General features: G+C 36.5%; 1 protein-coding gene across 2 annotated transcripts in view; it reads left to right on the top strand.

Annotated features, from left to right (window-relative positions):
- The window catches only part of Appl (amyloid-beta-like protein), a 184,254-nt gene that overhangs the window by 139,418 nt on the left and 30,591 nt on the right, over window positions 1-14,245 (top strand). The window lies entirely within an intron of this gene.

The raw sequence follows: 14,245 nt of genomic DNA, 5'->3' as shown, positions 1-14,245 counted from the left end.
GAAGGAATCCACGAAAGTCTTGATTGGTATGCTAAACGGACAATGCAGGCTCAGCAATCTATTAGTGTAGGCCATCACAAGGGCTTGACACTTGACACTGAACTGCATGCGAAGACGGCTCTGGAAAACCTCTTGCAAGCATTGCACGTGTGCCCTGAGCTCTGAAGGGATGCTGTTACATCAGATCCCTTAAGGTCGCGGTGACTTTGTGTTTGGTTCCCTCCGTTAATTATTATTCTAGACGTAATTTCATTGGCAGTCCCAAAGGTTTCAATTTGACCTTGAAATCATTTGAAAGTTTATTTAATGAAATCTTAACTGGGTTGGGGGCGCTATGACGTAATGCTTACTTCAACAGCATCATTTTTATAACAGTTCATAATATTGGAATCAATAATTTGTTTAGTGAACCAAATTCTGTGTTTCAAAGAAATTTAAATACGTCATTATGATAAGAACAAAGTGGTATGAGTTTTGAGACCAGAACTTTATTACAATTGGTCACTCGTGTTTACAGAAATTAACTCCCTTCCCCCAGCTGTTACCTCAGGATCTAGTTTAATTCCGTTCATGTTCCCCTAGTCTCGAATAATTACACCAGATTGGCTGACGTTACGGAAGCATTAATAAGTAATTAGCAGTGAGCTCACGCTTAGCTCACTTATTAGACTCCAGGAAAACTTATCCGTGAAAAACTTTCTCCCTGAATTTGAGCAGGCTAGAAAGGAAAATCCAGGGAGGCGACATTTACTTCCTATAATTCTGTATTTGTTCTAGTTTTCTTCAGACTAAGATTTTTTTACTAAATATAAGATTACTGGACTAATTTTAGAATGCTGTTTTTGATGGGGGAATTTAGAATGGACGGATACAGAATGATGGGGATGATTCACGGGAAAGCATGGCGCCCCAGCATCCAACAACCTATTGAAACTCATCAAGAGAGTTGCAAAAAAGAAAACAACGCCCTATCTGAGTGGATGATCTACGGAAATTAAAGATGCTGTTAAACATCTCCGATTTCCGGTCAATTGATTTCCTTTAAATCTGGAATTGGGCAAAATATCTTACTAAACTCATGGAGGTCGGCGACCTTAGTCTCGCGTGTCAATTTTTTAGAGCCACGCTAACTAGTGTTGCCCATTGTGTCCAATCTCTTTCATTTTCCACTTACGTGTAAATATCATAATTTCCGTTATTGAATTTTCACCGGAAATGCCAGTCTTAAGGTTTCCTAAATTTTAGGAAAAAAAAAATGGTTTCCAGGAAATGGTACGTGCCTGTGTTTATTGGGTAGAAGTATGTCTCTACACGTGGGATGAACACTCGAGTCCTTACAAAACTTTGTGGCACTGACGCAAGAACTGTGGCCTTCCGGAACTGGTGTATAGCTGCTTGACAGAGATAGAAATGGAGGTTCTTGAGGGTTACAGGTCTGCAGATGAGTGGAGATGATTCGCAAGTAATGATTAAGTGTTATCAATCGTGAATCGTGTTATTAAAACTGTCCGGTAGGACAGTTGTATAAGGGTTGACCATCAAAAACTGCACGAAAAAGCGTAACGTTGAAAAACACCCAACTTTGACAATTTTTTTCTATTTTTCTATAAAAGATAAAATTCCCAAATTTTCTTTAAATCTTACTCCAAATTCTCCTTTATAACTATAATTTTTTTGCAACCACCCAGATCTAATAGGTTTCGAGAAAAAAGTTGCCGAAAATGAGCAAAAACGGCTTTTTCAAAAAATGTTCTTGTTCTTGTTCTTCTTCTTCTTGTTCTTGTTCTTGTTCTTGTTGTTACCTTTTTTGTAAACAACGTAGCGCCTAAACGCGTGAACCGATTTTCATGAATGAGGTGTCATTCGATTCGGAACTTTATGTAGATGTGCCTTTTGGGGGTCTCGGCCCTGTACATCGAATGGGAGAGGAGTTAGCCCCCTTTATGTAAGGCCCCCTCCAAAATTATTATTACTAATTACTCTGTAAATCTTGGCCCTATTTTGATAAAATTTGGTAGGATGATAGGGTTAGGGCTCCCCTACCTAACAATAAAGCGACGATCTGCTCTTACACTTGTTAAGGGGAAGTATAGCAATCGTTTCAAATTATCGACACGTGAGCCGATTTTCATGACTGGAGTGTCAATCGAATCGAAATTTTGTACAGATTTGTACTTTAAAAGTCTCGACGCTATGCCTCATAAGGAGGGGAGTTTGCCCCACCCAAATAAGGCCCTTTCTAAAACTATTATTACCAATATTTCTACAAAGCTTAACCCGATTTTGATAAAATTTAGCACGAAGAAGTGATTAAAGCTCCTCTACGTGGCTGTGAAGTGCCATCATGCTCTTACACCTACTAAGAGGAAGTACTGCAATCGTTAAAATTATCAATGAGTGAACCGATTTACATCAATGAATTGTCGTTCGATTCAAAATCTTTGCCTTTTAGAAAGAAGTACTGTAATCGCAGTTTATTTTTCTTGCTCCTCTTAAAAGGAAGTACTGAAATCGCAGTTTAATTTTGCTATTTACGTACAAATACCTTCCTATTTTATATAAAAAGGCTTTCTCAAAAAAATTGTTATTGAGGATGGTTTGGGGACCGCAACTATAACCATTCTTTAAAAAGATCTCTCCAGTGGTAGTTACGGTTCCGATTTAACACCTTATCAGGTTATAATGATAGAATAGCTTATTCCAAATTTTAAAAAAATCCAATCTGTAAAGCAGATATGTAACTTTGCTAATAGACAAAAAGGAAAATCTGTCCAAAAGGTACAAAAATCTCCTTAACAAAAACTTACAGTTTAAAAAGTTAAGTATAAGGGTTGATTAAACGCCAAAAGGTACACAAATCAGCAAGTACCCAACATTTCATTAATACTTCATTGATATTATTTAAGTAATTTTACCGCATTAATTTTCATTAATATTTTTTAAGAATTTATTAGATGTCACATACCCTTATGCTGGCCAGTTCATTCATAATAGTTATAATTGTGATAAAATGTATATTATATCTTCGTATAAATAGGTACTTTATTTTAACTCTATTCCAAATTATTCTTCTGATTCTGAAGTTGTCACATATACATGCATGTTAAATTAGAAAAAGACAAATTTAGAGTCGGCTACTGTTTAAATTTGAATCACGGAGGATTTAAAGCAATATTTCAGTCTTGAATTCGTCTTACCGAAATATTCGTGAGGACAAATAACACACAGTTAATAACAAGTAGATTATTCAACATTATTTATTCATTTCTCAATTGTAATTTAATTTAGTTCCCCTAATTTTACTTATGGTAAAATACTGGAATAATTAGCTGTCCTAAAAATATGCATATCTTATTTATTTTATATTACATATACACAACATTGTGGGAAGAACACCTAGATGGAGAATGTAATTGAAGAAAACTATATTATTTGCGATAAAGCCAGATAATTATTATCTATTACTATAAACGTTTGACTACTTCATAAAATAACAATTACTTTAATCGAAGAATGAACTTAAACCGACGATTTTTATTTAAAAATAAAAATAAATAAAATCATTGATGTATGTTGGTGTGACCAATTTTTTAAAAAAGTTTATGAATTTTTTAGCCTCATATTTTTTTATTTTTTATAACGTTTTCTTTTTCACCTGTAATCAATAGTTTGATTATTATAGATAAATAGATATTACAGTCAATCTAAGTTAAATGGTGTGCTACTTGAACAAATATTTTGTAGATGAAAATGGCCAGCATAAGGGTATGTGACATCTAATAAATTCTTAAAAAATATTAATGAAAATTAATGCGGTAAAATTACTTAAATAATATCAATGAAGTATTAATGAAATGTTGGGTACTTGCTGATTTGTGTACCTTTTGGCGTTTAATCAACCCTTATACTTAACTTTTTAAACTGTAAGTTTTTGTTAAGGAGTCGAATTAGAAATTCGATTTTCATCCCTCCACAATTTCTACAACCTGCAGGTCTTGCGAATTGCGTCTTCCTCTAGCCAATCCATTTGCCTTGCAATGTCCATGGATTGTATTTCTTCTCCTGATCATTTACTAATTTGCCCTTTATTGTAATTTAAATGTTGTACAAGAGAAAAGTTGGCGTAAAGCTCTTTTGTTAGCGACGATTATCGATTACCCTTCAGGGCCTTATAAAACCCCACCAGTTGATCGCCCGATCAAGAGAGAGAGGGTGTGAGAGGAAGAAGAGCATGGCTGCCATAAACAAGGTTTTGATGGTGGTTATCCCACCCGACCATACCGCCGTAACGGAACCTCTCTTCAGTTCTGCCAATCTTCTAATGTTAACTCGACCGGATATTGCACTCCATTGAAACTGTGTTCCTCCCTCTCAAGTATTTAACCATCTCTACATCCTCCACGTTCTTCTGTTAACCCACGGTAATAACAGTAACAGAAATTTTGGGAATTTTTTTCTAAAAATAATATTATACGTCCACTATAATCAAGTAATATTTTGTAGGAAGGGTGACGTCACAGTTCCCAGAGGGCCCCCTCTAATTCAAAATTTCCTGAGAACAAATTCAAAAAGAAATTGCTTCAAAGCAGTGGTGGCGCCAGAAGAGAGAACTGCAGAAAGATTAAGAGAGATTCTATTGCTTTCAATTATCTACTACGTTAAAAATGAGCGCAAGAATTGTCAACTATTTCCTCCTAGTGTTTACGATGGTGGCCAATGATTTGGGCAATCTAGAGCGCCTTTACTAAAAAGAAAAGACTGATCTTGCTGCAAAATAATTATTAAAGAAAAATTCTGTTTGGCGTTTAAATTGTTGAAGACTTTGCTACGAGTTCGAAGGCAAAACGTGATAGTCGCAAGAAATCACCAACTGGGGACGCCAACCCAATTGGAAAGTATCGCCTCAATTGATGTCCTGAATGGCTTGTTTAGTCCTATTGGCTCTACATAGGGCGGCCATTTTCATCTTGGTGCATGAACTCTTGTTACGTTTTCTGGCGTTTTGGCCGGAGTCGCTTGCAATAAAATTACAACGTCAATGGTTTGATTCTTCTTTTTGTCTAAACCCAACGCATAAACTTCTTCTGCACAGCATGATCTCTAGAGAGCATGGAGTGACTTTTATGCACAAACTACTCCTTCAACTAGCTAGTCAAAACACTTTTTCGAGTAGGCCTTGGAGCAAGCACTTCCTTCCCGCAGAGAAATTCGTTGAGTACCCTCTCAACGAATGTGACGTAGGACTTCCCTTTTTGTACGTACTTACAAACACACACAAATCAATTTGTAAGAACTTCCTTTTTTGTAAAGGAAACGGATATTGCCATTGAAGACACAAAATCTAAAAATCGCCACGAATTACAAAATTCTCTTCTTACGAACACAACAAGGATGTACTTAAATCGTACCACGATTTAATTCTGGGAAACATAAATTCTCTTATTCAACAAATTGTAGCAAAAAATAATTTATGGCGGGAAATGCTGAGGGAAAACAGTTTTTCACATTTCCCTCTTTGGTTTAGCCTCATTTATACTCCTATTGATTTCAATGTTAATCAAATTTAGTAGGTAGGCGATTTGAACAAGGTCAAAAGGTGAAAGTTGAATGCAGATTTTCTTGATTATGTGAAATACGTATTTTTTGTTAATAATAAAAACACAACAGTTTGGATCAATATTTTAAAAATGGCATTTTGGTGAAAGAAAAAATTATTGGTTATTGTTTTCTCGCTAACACACGATTGGTGGTGGCCGACTGAACAAAAGAAATGCCTTTTTACCAAATCGCGTGAATTTAAGCGTGTGAATTGTGTGTTTAAAAACATTTCTTAAATTAAAAAAAACGTTAGCAGGAAGTTGTAAGTGCGTGAAATGATTTTCGATAATACCGGAAGTCTTTTTCCATCTCTCTCTCCCCCCCCTCTAAAAATGATTTACACAATTAATCGCCTCCAAAGTCACGATGAAATCGATGTGTTTTCTTCAATATACACGCTTCCTTTTCTTTCTTCATGAAAACAAAATGTTGGCGCTTTTGAGATATTAACACAATACAGAGCATGCGCTCAAAACATTTTATTCAGAGATTTCAGAGTCCATACAACAGGTGTGATGCAGAAAATTCAATTCCAAAAATGATTGTGAGAAAGAAAAAGAAAAATAGTAAAAATGTTAATTAAGAGAAACGAAAGACGTTGGATATGCAAAAGTAGAAAAAAAAATAATCATTTGTGATAATGGAATTGTAAGACGAAAAATGGTAGTTAAAAGAGAGAGAAGCGTTGTGTTTTGTGCAGGTTGTATATTTTATTAGGAGGGCGCTCCTTTAGCGAGAAATAGAATGAGCCAGCGGAGTAATGGCCAACGGAAAAACTACCAAACGATAATAATGTTTTATCGACTGGGAGAAATGCGCGCGCAACCAAAACCCCGCCACCTTTAGGGCGGCTGTGTTACGTTTAGGGGTGTGCGGGGTGAGAGACACAGCATAACACAGTACCTTGCGACTACTTTGAATATTCAGCCAGCCCGTACTTGGTACCGAGTTTAAGCTATGATGGTGGGGGGGCTACTGTGTGTATGTCAGTGTGACATAACATTTCACACTGGTGCACACAAAAGATGAACTATTAATCTACAAGGGGCTGTGGCTCTTACAGCTTTGACGGCGGCTGTAACGCTTTGAACACAATTCTAAAGATACCCAGACACTGTCTAGGGATCATGCAGATACTGGGGGTTGGGACACAGGAACTAGGAACTTCATGAACAAACCGGAACTAATACTAGCTGCGACTTCGTCCGGTTTACATCAGATCGTCTTAGTTCGCATCTCCTTTACTGCCATTTTCACTGAAAGTACCTGCTCCAAGTCTAAGACCCCACTGTGACTGGAGTAGTTCTGGGTTTCAGTGTAAGTAGAAATACTCCAGTGTATCGTTGATGCCAGCAAGTGTATTGATACGTTTTTTTATAATTTATTTATTATTGCAGCATATAAGTTGTTTGCAGTATGATGCAAGCAATGCTGATGGAAGGTAACTATGACTAACAGTATGATGGTAACTATGGAAAGTAACTATGACTAACAGTATGATGGTAACTTTGGAAGGTAACTATGACTAACAGTATGATGGTAACTATGACTAACAGTATAATGACAACTGTGGTAGGTAACTATGACTAACAGTATGATGGTAACTATGGAAAGTAACTATGACTAACAGTATAATGACAACTGTGGTAGGTAACTATGACTAACAGTATGATGGTAACTATGGAAGGTAACTATGACTAACCGCGCAAAGCTATGTATTGAAACTTTTTTCCTGATTGACAGCTTACTGCGGACCTTTGACTTCTATTTTACTCCTCTTACTGGAACCAAAACATGTCCTACTTTTAGTCCCAATTATTAGAGAAAGCTCATGATCTGAGTGGATTTCAAGGAAGTTATGTCTCAATTTTCCATGTGTAATGGTATCACAGTTAGGAGGCATTTTCGTACAAAAGTAGGCAATAATTTTATTCACTTTGTTAAGTATTCACATTTTGTTAGTGAAAGTAATTTTTCTTTTTTGCATACAATAGAGAGCATGCGGCAACTGAGAAACTGAAATGAAGTCGAAACTCATTGTGTTCAACTTAAGTACTCTACTTAAGAATACTCTTACTTAAGTACTCTACTTAAGTAGTACTCTTTCTTAAGTACTCTACTTAAGTAGTACTTTTACTTAAGCACTCTACTTAAGTAGTACGCTTACTTTCTTACTTAAGTAGTACTCTTACTGAAGCACTCTACTTAAGTAGTACTCTTACTTTCTTACTTAAGTAGTACTCTTACTTTCTTACTTAAGTAGTACTCTTACTTTCTTACTTAAGTAGTACTCTTACTTTCTTACTTAAGTAGTACTCTTACTTTCTTACTTAAGTAGTACTCTTACTTACTTACTGTAGTTAGTACTCTTACTTATTTACTTACTTAAGTTGTACTCTTACACTTACTTACTTAAGTACTCTACTTAATGTTCTCTACAGTACCTGATAATATTTACAAGTAACATCTTTAAGGGGAAAATTTTTCAATATCTAATAACTTTAATTCTTCTTATAAGATTGCCTTTTTTTTACGCCTAACAGAATAAGCCGCTCGTCTCTTCAGCCATACTTTATGCAGTAAGCATAAATAGATATTTCCTAAAACATATCACTTTACTTGAAAGCAAAGCAATATAAAGGGTCGTCCTTACTTGAAACAAGCTACGTATACTTGAATTATTCATTGCTTATGTCACTCCCCTAAGTTACATACACACGCATGCGCACTCTAGCTCCAGTTTGGCATTCCTAGAAAAAGAATTTCCAGTTTGGTTGGCATGTTCTATTTCACCAAGATTAATAAATAACTACCCTCTATTCCAGTTGTATTAATAGATAACACTTCTGGAGAATTTGATCATTTTAATTTTGTGTATCATAAAGATTTCTGTCTTTTCCTAATACGAAAGTTTTAATTTATTTAATTCTTTGTTTTCTTTTTACATTTTAGTAAAACGGAAGGTATTGTAATCTTCGATTGTGAGTTTTGACCGGAAACATAAAAGCAGCCTGCCGGAAGTGCTTCGTTATTAATTCCATTTCTTTGTTTTTGGAGGAGTTCCTAAAAATGACTCCAAAGATTTCTTTAAACACGACATACTTTGTAGGAAATGAAATTATTATTTTTTTTTTTTTTACTTTTCGAATTCGTTACAAAGCATTTTCTACAGCAGTGCAACACAAAGTCCAGTTATTGAGAGATGAGTTTTGTGGAAATCTCCGTCTCAGAATCTCCAGCTTCCAGCATCCATGCCAGATGAATGAAACTCGTCATAAGTGAAAGTTATGTGGGAGCCCAGACCAGGTTTTCTTATTTTTTGCATATATATTGTAACGCAAGAGAGAAAAACTGTTGGGGCGGGGCGCTTTTTCCATTTCCCCTTCCTTCTTCCACATCGTCTTACATTAGGAAAATTGGTTGAAACTAATAAATGGAACAGTGTGGTTATATGAAGGGGGATGGGAATGAGATAAGTAGTTCCTAGCTTGTGAGGGATGCTGCAAGTGTACTTGTTTCTGTCTTTGTAGTAGCTTGACGTTGATGAAGTTGGTGTGTTGGAAGTAACCACACTATGGTCCAAACAGCATCCAATTGGTCTAATGGAGAAAGAGCCATGTGACTCTGGGACATAGAGCTATCCTGGCGTAGTCACCAGGCGCCGCACACAAATTATTGTTCCCCTAGGAGGAAAGAGAGAGAGAGAGAGACCGAGGTATTTTGTGTAAACAACACAAAATACCAACCATTCTAGGTTCTGTAGAATTCAGCCCACAAGTCCTTAGTTTGTTTGTAACATGTGGTTCGGTTGGTAGCAGTGGGCTATCGACTGCAAGAGTGGGACTATCATAGCACAAATGGCAGTACTGATGGAGTAATAGTAAACTTGTGTAAACAGGTGATTTAGTTTACAACCTTATAAGAGATAACAATTCTGGAGGTTACTACCCCCACCATCACCTGCTAAAATAGAGAGCATGTATTTAGGAAATAGAACCACAATATCTCTGTTGAAGCCGTTGCTTCTACTGATCAAATTTTATTGTTCTTCCCAAATTAGAGAGCAACTTGGATTCTCTTCGTGGATACTAGATTTTTATATTAATTTCTTGCATTTTCCTATTCTCAAAAAAAGAAAAGATCGAAAGATCGATCGAAAATTCATTTTGGAAGTAAGCATACCACACAGCATCCGTACTATTGGTGAAAATCAATTCTTCTTCGATTGAATCAAAATTGGGCACATCATAATAGAAACAAAACACATTCTGCAATCATTCATAAACCGTAGTGGTTGGTGAAACGTAAAATAAATCTTCAAAATAATTTGTTGTGGTTTTTGCATAATTTCATTCTTTACTAAATACCTACGGAGGGAAAAATAGTGAAAAAATTCTAGAGTACATTTTTCATACGAATTTGTGGCCTAAAAAGTCGTAATGGCGGAACGTAGAAGTGATATGTGGGCGTGGTTTACCTACCTACCTACCTACGCTTCTATTGGCCAGTGTACACGCCCACAAGATGCTTGTTCGATCCGCCATTAGGATTTTTAATGCTTATTATTTATGGTTAAACTATAGTTTAGAATTTTTTCACTATTTTTTCCTCCGTAGGTATTTCATAAAGAATCAATTTATGCAATAAAAATAAATACTAAAAAAATTAATGTAATTTTTAACTTAACTGTTTTATTTCGACAAAATTCTTCAATCAAATTAAAATTAGGCACATCATAATTAAAATAAAACACATTCAGCATCATTCATAAACCGTAGTTGATGGTGAAACGTAAAATAAATCATCAAAATAATTTGTCCTTGTTTCTGCATAATTTCATTCTTTATTAAATACCTATGGGTGAAAAAATAGTGAAAAAATTCTAGAGTATATTTTTCATACGAATTTGTGGCCTAAAAAGTCGTAATGGCGAAACGTAGAAGTGATATGTGGGCGTGGTTTACCTACCTACCTACCTACGCTTCTATTGGCCAGTGTACACGCCCACAAGATGCTTGTTCGATCCGCCATTAGGATTTTTAATGCTTATTATTTATGGTTAAACTATAGTTTAGAATTTTTTCACTATTTTTTCCTCCGTAGGTATTTCATAAAGAATCAATTTATGCAATAAAAATAAATACTAAAAAAATTAATGTAATTTTTAACTTAACTGTTTTATTTCGACAAAATTCTTCAATCAAATTAAAATTAGGCACATCATAATTAAAATAAAACACATTCAGCATCATTCATAAACCGTAGTTGATGGTGATACGAAAAGTGCATAAATTGTCTTAAACTTCAGCCAGAATTGTAGATTGAGGACAACGTTTAAGCATTTATTTTTCAATAAATTAAATGAGGAAAGGTACTTCAGTAGGAGGTAAGAGGAAGAAGGGAATGTAATTTAAAAATGAGGATGAGATCCATGGTTGGGCGGAAATGTGTTGAATAAAGTTGTTGCGGCTAGTAAACTTCATGGGAGTATTTCCGTTGATGGACCACACGCTTGCCAACATTGGACAGTTGGCAGCGAATTAAAAAAACAACCACGAATCCAGGATGGCATACTGGTAATCTAATTGCAGGAAACTCCCTACTCGGCAGTTTCTCTGTATCGACATTGCGACTGGAACATTGGTTGGCGGTGGGAGGGGGAATTTCCCGGAAGAGGCTTAAATAAAATTATATTTTTCAGAGAAGAGAGAAAACAGGGAGAGACGGTGAGTGAGGGCCGCAAATAGAGGGTTGGGAGAGCCTGAATTCCCCGTTATCACCCGCCCGTCCATGCGAGAGCTCTTGCCTGGAAAGTTGCCGAAATCCTTCCTGGAAGGGGCGATTGTTTATTCGGCAGAGCCAGAAACGTTATTAAAAACCAAGATCTTCAAAGGGAACTGGGACTTGAGTGTGCTCTCCCTCGGTCGGAAAACTCTCTTTGTTGATTAAATCTCAAATAATTTTTCCGGCATAAATGTAACAATGTTTAAAGATGACATTGGAAAATTTGGACCATTTTCAACTGGAACGAACTGACACTTTTGATCAACTGATTTCCTTCAATTTCAAATTTTACTCATGCGCAGTAACCAGCCGGTACCTTTTCTGGAAAGCTTCCTTTACCCATTTCCCAAAAGCGCCTTTATTATGAATTTTCTTGGCATTAGTTACCAATTCAAGTAGAGATCTATGTGTTACGCAGGCAGTAACTGCCAACACACCGAAGACAGACGGATCCATGAACCGATTGTTTTCGTTCTGAGAAGAACCTCAAAGCAAATTGGGGATGTAAACTCAGAACAAGAAAATCCGGACGAGAAGTTGGGGAAAGTTAAAAAAAAAATCCTTGTCTACGAACCATTGATTGGCTGATTACCAAATCATCAGTCTCATCCTGAGCTTCAGTGTGACAAGTATTGATTAAATAAATCACCGCTCAATCCAGCCCAATTGACGTTCTGCTGCTTGGCCAAACTAAATGGATGTAGGGCGCGGACGGGTAATGATGGTGGAAATCACTGTTTTCTAGAGCCGCCAACAACATCCTCCTTTAAATCAGTTTTTCCGTTCAGAATTTCCCTGTCTACAGTGTTTGATACCAGCCCCCTGAAAAATAGGCTAATCAACTCCCAGAATTACTCAGATGAAAGTAATTACTGAGAGAAGCCCCAGTATTGTGGAGAGTCGCAGACAAAAAAAGAGAGTTGACTGGGGTATGGATTATGGATTGAATGATGGGTGTGAGCGATCAGCACTCTCTAGCTAGCAGTCGTAGTTCCTCCACCCCTCTAGAAAGGGTCGATTATTAATTTCGTTATGGCGGCGAACGTTATGGAGGTCAGATTTTGCGCATCACCCCAGTTAGAAGCGTGGGGCTCCCCACAATTGTAAAACTAACCCTTTTCTATTAAGTCATTTAAATATGAATGTATTCTGGAGCAATGACAATGCCTCCTCCTACGTACGCCATATTACTTGGTAAATCCCTTTATGTGCGGAACTATGTATTTACACCTTACACTGGAATATTGTAGCAGTTTGGCCGGGCCATTCAGACCGCAGGCTCCTAAGGCCGTTCCAGGAGCTTCCTGGGTTTTAAAACTGGAGTAATGGGCAAAGTGTGTTGTATCCCCCCGCACTCTTCGCTGGGATGGCCAGTTCTCTCATATCCATATATTCCTCACATGTTTATCCTCGCCTATACAAACCTGGACGGGGATTAACAATCTATTCTGCAGACTATACCATACCTCTGTCCCCACCTCTCCACATATGCTACATATTTATGGTGAATGTGTTATCATTTTGGGGTCACAATGTATGCATCCTTAGTCCAGTAGGTCTGGTGAATTTATCATTTCGCTTAGTGTGCAGCTATTTCAGGGTTATTTAGTTTAAATGAACTTTGCTAACACATTCGCTACGCTCCAACAAAACTTAAGGTTATTTATAATTTTTTGGGTCTGTAGCAATTTATGATTTAGGGATCTCTCCAGTATGTTAGAAAATTGTCTAGGCTATTCCAGGAGAATTCTTCGTTTCAAGATTATGGGAGAGAAACATTGAAATGGTTTTACTATTGCTCACTCCTGGTAGGGGGAAGTATTGCGATCGCATCAATCGGAAATATCCAAGTTTCACGGAAAGTACGTGCCTTGAGGATCTGTCGATGATTGCAGTGAACAAGTTTCTGCAGAGAACAACGGTCGTACGAACTTGTGGTATCTAAAGGTTTGTCCACAACTGCATGCATATGCTAGTGTTTACCGAAACTAATGGATAACATTTGTGTCAAAACAATGTAAAAATTATATGCAAATTGATCACAAGATCGTTACCAACTTTTGTAAATTTTTGTTTCTGTTCGCACAATCGGGTTTTCTTTTCCGAACATGTGCTTAAATTAAAAAAGACTTAGCACTGTACTACAACTTAGTTTTTGGGTTGTGCAAAGTGTGAAGTTAAGAAATTGGGCGTCTTATCTAAGAATCTAGACTTTTGGTGAAGCTAGGTTTGTATTTGTCCACCATTATCTTGAACTATATACAGATTTTATTAAACCTACGAACTCTTAGGACGGCAGTCCGCAACCTCCAGCCCTGTTCTAAATAAATAGTTACTTGGCATTAAAAATCACTTTTAGTCGGTGAATCTAGGCCGGATTTCCGGCTTTTTCCACTGTTTTTTTGAACAATTAGTGATCACTTGAAGAGTTAATGGAAAGTAGTGGAGGATATATCACTTTATTTGAACCGATTCTTTGATTGAAATTCCAAATCAACAGCCATCATTATCTTAAAATCTCTAAGTACAGTCTCTTCAATAAATTTTAAATCTGTAAGAAAGTTTCTGAGTAATCTTTTCATGGTGAATTGTAAACATTTAACATCTTTTTCCTCGTTTCATAATTAAAAATGGCCGGCATAAATTTCTAAAGCAGCTTCGCTTTTAGGCAAGGATACGAAACTTTAATTTTTTTGTTGATTCGTATTTTCACTCGAACTATTTTACTTAAAGCTAAAGCAAAATACATTTGAGGATACAAAATAATGCGTAAGAATTATTATGTTTTTGAAAGTGAGTAAATGTTCCCCAGAATCTGTAAGTGAATCCCCCTCCCTGTATGCAGCTTGTGGACAAGGTATTA

The sequence above is a fragment of the Rhodnius prolixus genome, unplaced genomic scaffold (assembly GCF_049639745.1).
Source record: "Rhodnius prolixus isolate KJV_2025 unplaced genomic scaffold, Rpr scaffold_3, whole genome shotgun sequence".
In the NCBI taxonomy this organism is placed as follows: Eukaryota; Metazoa; Arthropoda; class Insecta; order Hemiptera; family Reduviidae; genus Rhodnius; species Rhodnius prolixus.
This window is presented reverse-complemented; position numbering and strand designations above follow the sequence as displayed.